This window comes from Sipha flava, unplaced genomic scaffold, assembly GCF_003268045.1.
Source record: "Sipha flava isolate LNK unplaced genomic scaffold, YSA_version1 67_pilon_pilon, whole genome shotgun sequence".
Taxonomy (NCBI): Eukaryota; Metazoa; Arthropoda; class Insecta; order Hemiptera; family Aphididae; genus Sipha; species Sipha flava.
The window spans coordinates 856,312-866,782 of NW_020273607.1; the positions used below are offsets into that span (position 1 = coordinate 856,312).

Sequence of the window (10,471 nt, forward strand, 5' to 3'; positions counted from 1 at the left end):
CCAAAACTTGTATTCAATTCATACCAAAAATTTTAAAAGTCATTTAACTGTCGTATACGCCACGCAAAGGCTTGACGTATAGCAACACAAAAAAGGGTATCTGTCGGTTGTTGGACACTCTAACCGTCAAACAAGCGCGTAAAGAAAAACCTTTATGATTGGCCCGGACGACTACCTCATTAAGTGACAAAGAATACAATCTAGCACTGCTTAATGGGATAGTCGAAAACAGGTTTATCAAAAGGCTTACTTTCCTTTAGTAGCTCTAAAGTTATTTTGCACTCGAAACAACTGAAAAAGAATAAGATCTAACACTGGATGTTTCAAACGTGAGGTATCCTTTATCTAACTATATTATACTCTCCCCTCAAACTGACAAAAAATAAGATCTAGCGCTGGATTGAGGTTTGAAGTACAATATAGTTTTAATACCCTTTTTGTAAACGTACCAACTTTCTCATATACTCGCACATGTACGTAAAGTAGAAAAATTATTAAATACGAACACCTTTTATAATTATATTTAAAACCTTTTAATTTAAGGCAACGAAAAATATTTATTAATACAAAAAAGAATGACCGATTACTTCACTCGTAAATCGGGCAGCGATCCGTTCTCCACATCGATGGCAGTAGAACGAACAACATCACGTCTTGCGGGGGGCGTTTCATTCTATTGCAATCTATCTGGTCAGCATTTCGTGAAAGTGGTGTGTGTATGCGTATGTGTATATGTGCGTTTGCTGACAATATATTAATTTTATGTTTATAATAATAATTAAATTAAATTAGGTGTTAGGTGATAATACAACATAATAAAATCTAAGTAAAAATTAACATTTTTTTATAAATAGCAAAAAAAAAATCTTTTAAAATGTGTACCATTTCATGTTTCTCATGTTTTAAGGTTATTCATTTTTGAATTAATATTAAATTTTGTCAAAATCCGGTGTACTGTTAAACTTTCTCATATTTTTATAATTATTAAGAAAACTGTTGAAAAGTTCAAATAAAATATCAATTCTTACAGAAAGAAAGTATGTTATAATGGTTATTTTAAGATTTTTCAAGACTATATTTAATATTAAAATTAATATTCAATTAATTTAATAGTACCTATAATATTTCAGATATTTTCAGCGCTATAAAATCTGAACTCTTATTATATACATAACATATAATATGCATACACAATAAGCGCGAAGGATCGGTTGGATACCGTGGGTTAGACTTGATAAAACAATGAGCAACTCGGCGGCGGCGGCGATAGTGGTAATATTTTATGCGTTTACAGGCTCATTATAATATTTTGTAATTACATTACGCTTTGTATTTAAATAATTGCGTGGTGTCTTGATCCAGTCTCGTATCTGTGAGCGCACCGCCTTTTACCGTCACGGACCTTTTCCGAAGACCGTCGGTGTACACAAAATAACATGATATCCAGTTACCGAGTAGCTTTTTTTTTTTTGGCGGTGGCTTGTAGAGGATATAATACGAATACTCGGATAACTCTAGCTCCTATCCCCCGTCGGTGACCTAAAAAAACCACATTTTCCCATGTACGCGTGCATCTAATTAATCCATGCGTTTTTCAGACAATTTACGAAACAAAAACCGTTTGATATAATTATATAATAAATTAATACACTAATCGATTTTTGTTCGATTATAAATACTTAATATAATATAAATTAATTAATTAATTTCTTCACATTTAACACGTTACTTTTTGATCGTTAATTATTAAAAATTAAGTTCTGATTATATATATATTAAAAATAAATAATACACAAACCGATTTTTTTCGTGACAATTAATACATATTATAATATAAATAAATAAATTCAAATTTAAAATTATACTAGTTGCATTATAATTCATACTTAAACTTTTTTGCAACAATAATTATTAAGATCAAGCCATTTTTTTTCGCGCTCTTTCTTCCCCAATCCATCACGAATCGTTATAGAACGCGCAGCAGTACGGTACGTGTGTAAATTATTTTCTGTTTTTATTAACTGTTAACGTTCCTTTTTTTCACTTTACTGAAAAACTTAAAACAATCTTTTACATAATGCAATTCAACAAAAGGTGATATAAAAATAAATGTACTTCTAAACTTCCGAAGTACTGAAATCGTCAACGGAATCCATGAAAAATTAAACATGCCAAATTAGCAGAAACAATTTGGACAGCTTTTTGCTTATGATTTACAAAAACGTTTTTCAGTAGGAATGTAATTTTATTTTATCTTTTTTAAACTATCATGAAGTTTAAGTTTCAATTTTTGCGGTCCGTAAATCAATCATCTTATTAGTAAGCTTCCATTTCTTGTACTATTCTATTTTTAACATTTTCAAAGCGATATAAATACTATCGATATAATATTTAAACCGAATTTTTATCATACTTAATACAAGATAGATGTGTATCTATACAAATGTATAAAAATAACAAAGAAAATTATAATGTGGTATAGTTTCACATAAAAATAAAATCACGTGACTGACAACAATCCCCTACCTGGTACTTTCAGTTATTGATTTCATGAGGTTTTTATTTATTATTTGTCAATCAATTGATTATTATAGTAAGAAGCACATGGTTAGGGATACAGATATAAATTAGGAAACCACCTGATTTTACCGATAAAAAATATCAACCTCTGTATGCAGCTGCAGGTTAATGAAGGATAGTAAACGCAAAAGAAGCACGCGATGGTTTCGGCACTAATACGTTATTTTCGGGAGATGGCAGGTCCTTCCTTAATGATACTGCACCTGTACAGTTCCTTTTAAGGTTGGGTGGGCTTCTTGGAAAAAGCAGAACTATAAATTTAAGTACGATAAGTATATCATATAACTATTATGTAGTAAATTACTAAGGGATTGGATTTTTATGGGTAATTAAACCGAAGGACGAAAAGTAGGTAAGTGGTATCCCGATATCCCGCCGTCATATTCTTATCTCGACCACTGTCTGTGAACGTAATACTATAATATATATTAGATATACACAAATTATCTGTATATTATGCATATATATTAATTATATTACTTGATATTATTTACAATAAATTGTATAACGTTAAGACGTTTAGAGTTGTGTATAATGAATAAATAAGAAATACGCCCAACAACAAAAACATATTTTACAACAAATAGTTTCTTTCCAAATTAAAATTAACGTTAAACCGATGTTAATTTTTGTAATGTTTCATTAATCTCGCAATCTAAATAACAGTTAAAAATAATATGTAATGTGTCACTTTTTTTTTATATACCGTTTATTCGTGTTCATTAAGTATACAGCTGCATATACTTTATTATTACAGATTTCAACGAAAAAAAAATTTGAAAAAAAAAACAAAAAAACGACCTTAATAGAACTCATTTGTGCTTACCTACATATTTAAACTTTTAAAGGTACAAATACACATAGAATTAAGTACGTTTTCAGCCTTAGTGTAGTTTAACTTTGCCGTTGGTAGAGTAAAATTGTAATTTTATTTCAACGCTTTTTAAGACTGCTTCGTAAATACCACGATATACCTTAAATAATATTTATTATTATCCCATCAATATTATAACGTGTCATTATAGATAGTAAAATAGTTTTTTTTATTTTTTGGTTTTGTAATAAGACTGTACCGGATAGGTACAGAAGTAGGTAATTTTTACTATGATAGCCCCATTTAAAGGAGAAATAAAATAATAAAAGAACACTGGTACGAATTATTAAGATTTAGTTTAGAGCTCTAACGAAACTGGTATAAAAAGCGATTATTATTTCATCAGTTATTTCCTTTCTCGACCATCACAATTTCGGTGTTGTCTTATTTCGTGTTCATAACATCGGCATTTCCTCGATAATCTCACAATGCGGAGGAACAAGTAAAAATATTAAATCTGATTTGACACACATTATTGGAGCACCGATAGAACAATAATAGGCAATTTAATGGACTACGATCATTATCAACTAGACGTTATAATAGCTTTTTAGCTTATCGATGGATAAAAAATGATATATCGAACGGTCAAAGTATAAAAGTTAACATATTTAATGGCATTCATTTTCAAAAGTACATGTTGGACATTCATTATTTTTACTCTACCCTTTTGGTTGTCATTATGTGCTTTGCGTATCGGGAATGGATTGGATTTCAATAGTTGAAAATTACTTTTTCCATTTATAATTATTATTGAACGATCGTTGGACAACGTATCGATACTTTGCATATTATTTTTGTCCGGTATTCGAGTCAACTAACTTCGATAGAACGTTGACTAACCGAATAATTTAGTATTTGTAATTTGATCTCCAAGTTGTAAAAAACATCACATTGATGGTAAAACGAAAAAATCTCACATCTTCCCGAATAAATCACAACCACAGTTAGTTACCATTTGAATCTCGATACTATACACAAATTTCAAATGTTTAAAATTATAGAACACGGATCAATACGCGCACGTTCAAAAATGTATAACATGATATAGAGTATAACGCCATAGCAATGAAACGATCTGGACTCAGCCCTACATTTGCAATAGTATTACGTTTTTGTTTTTTGTAACGCACGCCTCATGTAGGACGTCGTTTATAGGTCGTGTGACCTACATACGAGCATACCAAAATCATATAGTGGCGCGAATACCATGACATGCCATCCATAGACATAACCGTGTGAATACTGATCATAATAATGCAAGCGGATTGCATCTTGCACCGCGGGTGAAAAATCGTTTGCATACATGATATTTTTTACATTTTTACGATAACTAATTGGCGCACAAAATTGTGAACAATGAAGACCAGTTGACCAGTTGTAGACCAGTTGTAGATACCGTTTTTGGTGTACAAAGTATCCGTGTACTTTAAAAGAAAAACGTTCAATCGTAGTTTCCCGTCAGTTTTCGACCACCAGTAACGTTATAATTGCGATTACCATGCCCACCAAGTATATGAGTCATTGATGTTGATCATTTATAATTTTATTATATTATTTATACAATTATGTTGAAGATTTGTTTATTTATATGATTTTAATAATTACAATTATCACAATTATTGTGATCATTTTTTTTTTTTTTTTGTAATCGACAAAATTATAAATAATGGTTTTTTAATGAAGTTACATCAAATTAAATAACTCAAACACAATTTTAAAGCCCACCAATCCATAACATCAGAGAACATGATTAAGCAGAAAATCCTAAGCCTTATAAAGGGCGAAGGAAAATGTTATACGAGTATAATAATTTTCCACCAACAGTCACGACGAATTTGAAAATTTGGAAACGTACGCAAGTTATGTACACCCTATAATACATGGTCAAATCTTTCCGAAAAACTCGTAAACTGGGCATAAACGAGGTCTAAAAAGTAAATGTGCGCAAATGAGTAGTAGCTTGCACCACTGATTGTGAACATTGAATGGTTAAAAAGTGTCAACACTGCCTGTTATACTCTGTACGTGCGCATTGCATACCACACATAATTAGAACCATTAATGTGTACAACAGCAGTCACTATATTGATGTATTCCTATCACACAATTTTTTTGCGGTGAAATATCGCAATTCACAATATATAACGGCTGGGGAAAATCGAATGTACCAATTGAACGTACATGTGGCTAGGTATAAACCATTCGGTTAGCCTCGTACCCGAAGAACTACCGGTGTAAAAGAGTATTTTTAGGTAAGCTCAGTTCAACTTTTTGCAACACGGATCTTTTATCCGAGGTTTTATTCGGCAATAAACACGATCTTGACTTGGGCGTCATGACAATTTGTTCTATTCATGCCACGGAAAGCCAGCATTTTCGCCAACTCTAGAACACGTTTTTTTCAGCGCACTTTGGGTTACGTTTTTATTCGTGTATCTATCTACTCATAATGAATCATATTTCATAATACAATGAATCATAATACATCATATTTTATTGTATTAAGTCTAGAACGACGATCCACAACCATCAAGGATTGAGAGCGCGCACACACATTCGGTGATGTACGTTGTTTTGATGTTTGTCACTACGTCTAATGTATTGTTATAACGCCCTTATAATCGTCGATCAAACCTCGAAATTTTTGCTTCGAACGGAACTCATTCAATCATTCAATATTTTTAATAAATTATAAGAAAGAAGAATATTATAAGAGGTATACGTGCAATTCTAGGATTCGGATGTTCTTCCATCATTTGCATGTTTTTACCGAGTACGCCAAAAATTCAATAAGTTCAATTACCTACACGTTTGAATCACAACTTAACGAGTTCTAAAATATAATTTAATTTTTACGTTTTTATCACATATTTCGAACATTCCTACGTGTGTATGCATATTTTAAAATTATATTTCATAAACATGTCGAACTTTGAGTCTGTTGAAATATATGTATTAAAATATATGTCTGAATCAATATGAAAAGTTCAAGCGTTATGAGAATGAATTCTGAGAACATTTTTTTTTAGTTTTCAATGCGATTTAAAGCTGTTGTTATAAAAAAGTGTTTGAAAAATAAAATAAAAAAGTTTACAAAAGAGGTATAGTAAAATCATATTTTTTTAGTTTTTGACACATGAACTTTCAAGCTCTCCATATAGTCATTGCGTGTACAATACTGTATTTATAAATATTTATTTGGGAATAAGGAAAATTAAGCCAATAAATTCTTAAACCTTCTCCCAGGATGGGAAAAATGTAGGGGATTTAATGGTTATTCAATTTACAATTACTTTTATTTTCTTAACCCATTGTTAATATATTTTGATATTTTAAATTTTCTAATTTTGTATAATATTTTATTTTAATAAATTGTATTTATTTTTATAGCATTTAAGTAATGAAACAAATGGTTTAAAAATAGATACAACAGAGCAAATTAATAAAATGTATACATTACAACATATTCGATTAAAAATATAAAGTTCAAATATTTAATAGAATTTTATTACCTTATTCTATTGGAACACGTGGAACACGATAGTGTTCCAACTGCTGTGTCATTTTGTAACGTTTGTCAAAAATACGTGGCATGATGCTGTAAGTTATATAAAATGTTATTTTGATATTATGATATTTGCTTATTTCTCATATATATTTAAAAACCTTTACTGAAATAATTATATATTCAAGTAACTTAAAAAACATGTCCGTGGTCGTCTACTTGAATTAATAATGAAATTATTAGATGAAGGATACAGAATGCAAGTTAATCAATTATGTCATCGAATAAGAGCAGCTGAAAATCAATGATTTCAGATCAAAATTTATTTAGAACGAATGCAAGCACAAAATAAGGGTAAAGCAAAACCAATGATCCGTAACTACTGCCCTATGTGCAGTATCAGTTTTTAGGGATCTGTACATTGTATGTGTGTTCGTCATCGTGTAAATTATGGTCAAGTAGAATTTTTCAAGACGAAAGCTATCTATTTATGTACTTTTTTTACTATTTTTTTACTGACTTCAATTATAATCATTAAATTTATTATAAACTTTTAATTTTAATTTTTTTATTCCAATTATTGAAAATAGTATTACATCAGTTTTGTCTAAAATTATATTATATTTTTCATTTATATAGAAATTGAAACAAAATCTTCATCCGGAATGCAAAATGTGTGATACGTTGTTCCGTACTAGTTGGGAATGGTATGATCATAAAGTGTATTCAGATAATTAATACGTAAAGTAGGAGAACAGCGCCGTCAATTTAATCTTGATCTTAAAAATTATGAGTTCGCATTTTTTTATGTCATTGTAATTAAAAATTCAAAATTAGCTGAATAAAAAATACATGTAGTATCAAAACTAGATATGCTTAATGATCAAAAGTTAAAAGAAGAAAAACATAACGATCAAGATAAACAACATAATAAAAAAGAACCGGGAGATAATGAAGCTACAAAAATGATAACTAACAGTGATAAAGAAGAAAATTATGTTAAAGATGAGATTACTGCTGTGAAAGAAGATATCACCGCCAGTGTTACTACAACAGAAGAAACAACAGTAGTTAAGAAGGAAAAATACAGCTCTTCTAATGTTGTTAGTCGAGAACTTGTCATGACTGGAGGGCATGTGTGTCGTTTATGTGCATTGCATTTAAAAGTATTTAATTTTCATTTATACTGTTAGACGAAGTATCAAAACTTTATTTTATTTTTATTTGCACATTATGCAATGCACGAGTATATTAATGATGAAAAAGTTGAGTTGTATTATCAAATAACTTCACAATGTATTAAATTTACATCTATTACAAAATCACATGTGAGTATAATACATTTATATTTTTTACTTTATTAGTAAAATGTATATATTATTCTTAATAAAACGTCAATGTACTACTATAAATTATTTATAAATCTAGACACTGGTAGTTTTCTTCGAGAGAGACCACTACATGCAAAGAAAAGAATCATTTTATTTTGTTAACTATGGAAGTTGGCTTTTTTAGATATAATAGTCATAGAAAATTAAAATTAAGTTTTGGTACTTTGGTTATTAGTACAAATGAAAATGGGATACAAAACAAAATTTAAAATACTTTTAAATAATTTGAATAAATATTTAAGTATTAATTTTGAAATATAATTCAGTTTGTCTGTTCTAGGCTAAAATGAACAACCATAAGCATAAAATTAAAGAAGACAAGAAAATGGAAATTATAATATAAACACAAAAGAGACCGAAGGTGAACAGCCCGAAAAAATGTGTGTTTGGACAAGTCTAAAAATAATAAACCTGTAGTTGAACAAAATGGTAGATGTTCCTACAAAAGACAAAAAAAAACCTAATATGCTTTAATGTAAGACATTTTATCATACACTTAAACGCAATAATGCTAAACTGAATTCTGATATATATAGACAATTATATTTTGATAACTATAATACTTAAAGTGTTAAAAATTAAGTGCTGACGTAAAAAATAAAAAAGGTACAGGATTTAAGTTTAGGATACTAAGTTGGGTGAGTCATTTGGGCTGGTAGATTTAAATTTGAAATCGATGTTAATTATTATTATTACAATTAAAAAACTATTCTTAAACGATGCAATTTTGTGTACCGACTATTATAATGTAATTAAAAATGGATTTAGAGTAATTTGGGACAGTGTGTGACACTTTGCTTAATCTGCATTTTTAATATATATTTTAGACATATTATTTATAGCAAGAATTGTGTAGGGTAAAAAAACGAGTAAAAATAATTTTTATATTTCATTTTCGACTTCTAATATTCGGGGAATACATTTTATCGATATTAAAACGAATATAAAATGTATTATTTAGTTCGTCGTAATTTGTACAGGTAAGACATATAAATGGCGAAATTATTCATTAATTTGACTATTATGACTGAACTGTTTTCTAAGTGGGATAAAGTATCATTATGTAATCCTAATGTTGAACAACGCGACTGATACAGTGTTAACATTTCAAAGATTCAAATTTACCATTTTAAAAAAACTATAAATCAGCATACTTTGAAAATATTAATGCTAAGTCGGTATTATGATAAAATATACGAAAATACGTTACAATGTAACAAAATTGTACGAAATAATATCAATTAATAAATTGTAATAAGATCAAAGAAAAAATATTTTGGTCCTAAGAGACATAGCGTGTACACTACGGGACCGATAAATTTAACCTACTGTTAAAGCATTTGATGGCATCAATGTGATTGCACTAATGTTTCTCTAAACATTTAGTAATAAGAAATTTAATTTGTAAATTTCGGTACAAACGACATTTACAAACAGAAATTTTATATAAAATTAGGGGCTAAGCGGCTTTATTTTAGGGTATAAGAGACACTATTTAATGAAAATTATTTAATTTGTTAATAAATATTTTATTCGACTTTTTTTTATTAAATAAGAAATAAGTACTATAATAATTTAGTTTGTGTTTTTTTTTTTTTTTTGTTTAAATTACAATTTATTCGTAATATTATTGTCGATTTGCGATTTGTCCGCAAACGATACATAAACGAGAATATCTAAAATGAGATCTCTAAAACCACATCAATTCAGTCAATTATCATTATAAAAAAGATTAGCTTTCTAAGTGTTTTTTCAAACCACTAAATAATTACGGAAATATTTGAAAACTATTTAGTGATTGCAAATAGTTGGTATTTTTATTTTCTTTCGTGAAGTTTCAGTTTCAATTACGTATGCATTCAATATTGACGAGCGCTTTAATTGAAAACGTTAAAGACTTTAAACGCTAATTGGATTCTACTTACAATACATCGTTAATGGTCGTAAGTTAGTATTTGTGTTGTATATATAATTATAATTGTTACACTAATGCAGCAGTTCCCAACTTGGAGGTAATTACCCCTCAGAGGGTAAAAAGACGATTTTTTTGAGGGGTAAAGGTTAAACTATTTATTTAAATTTTAAATACATATTATCTATTTAGTCATGTGTACTATG

The 10,471-nt window shown here is 28.9% G+C and overlaps 1 pseudogene; it reads left to right on the forward strand.

Annotated features, from left to right (window-relative positions):
• The window catches only part of LOC112691810, a 26,827-nt pseudogene extending 16,560 nt beyond the window's left edge, over positions 1–10,267 (forward strand).
• Positions 10,268–10,471: the final 204 nt, after the last annotated feature.